Genomic DNA, 567 nt, shown 5'->3' on the forward strand with positions numbered 1-567 from the left:
TTTTTTTTTTTTTTTTTTTTTTTGAGACGGAGTCTTGCTCTGTGCCCCAGGCTGGAGTGCAGTGGCGCGATCTCGGCTCACTGCAAGCTCCGCACCCCCCGGGTTCACGCCATTCTCCTGCCTCAGCCTCCCAAGTAGCTGGGACTACAGGCGCCCACCACCTCGCCCGGCTAATTTTCTTGTATTTTTAGTTGAGACGGGGTTTCACCGTGTTAGCCAGGATGGTCTCGATCTCCTGACCTCGTGATCCGCCCGTCTCGGCCTCCCAAAGTGCTGGGATTACAGGCTTGATCCACCGCGCCGGGCCTGTCTTAATTCTTGAAATTAAAAATTGAGAAGTGTTACTTTTACTCTTTAAGTGACTATAATCATACTTCACTAACACAAAATCTGATGGCTGGCTGGATTTTATTTTTTTATTTTTATTTTTTTTTGAGACAGTCTCACTCTGTCGCCCAGGCTGGAGTGCAGTGGCTCACTGCAAGCTCCGCCTCCCAGGTTCACGCCTTTCTCCTGCCTCAGCCTCCTGAATAGCTGGGACTACAGGCGCCTGCCACCACTCCCGGC

The sequence above is a fragment of the Theropithecus gelada genome, chromosome 19 (assembly GCF_003255815.1).
Source record: "Theropithecus gelada isolate Dixy chromosome 19, Tgel_1.0, whole genome shotgun sequence".
In the NCBI taxonomy this organism is placed as follows: Eukaryota; Metazoa; Chordata; class Mammalia; order Primates; family Cercopithecidae; genus Theropithecus; species Theropithecus gelada.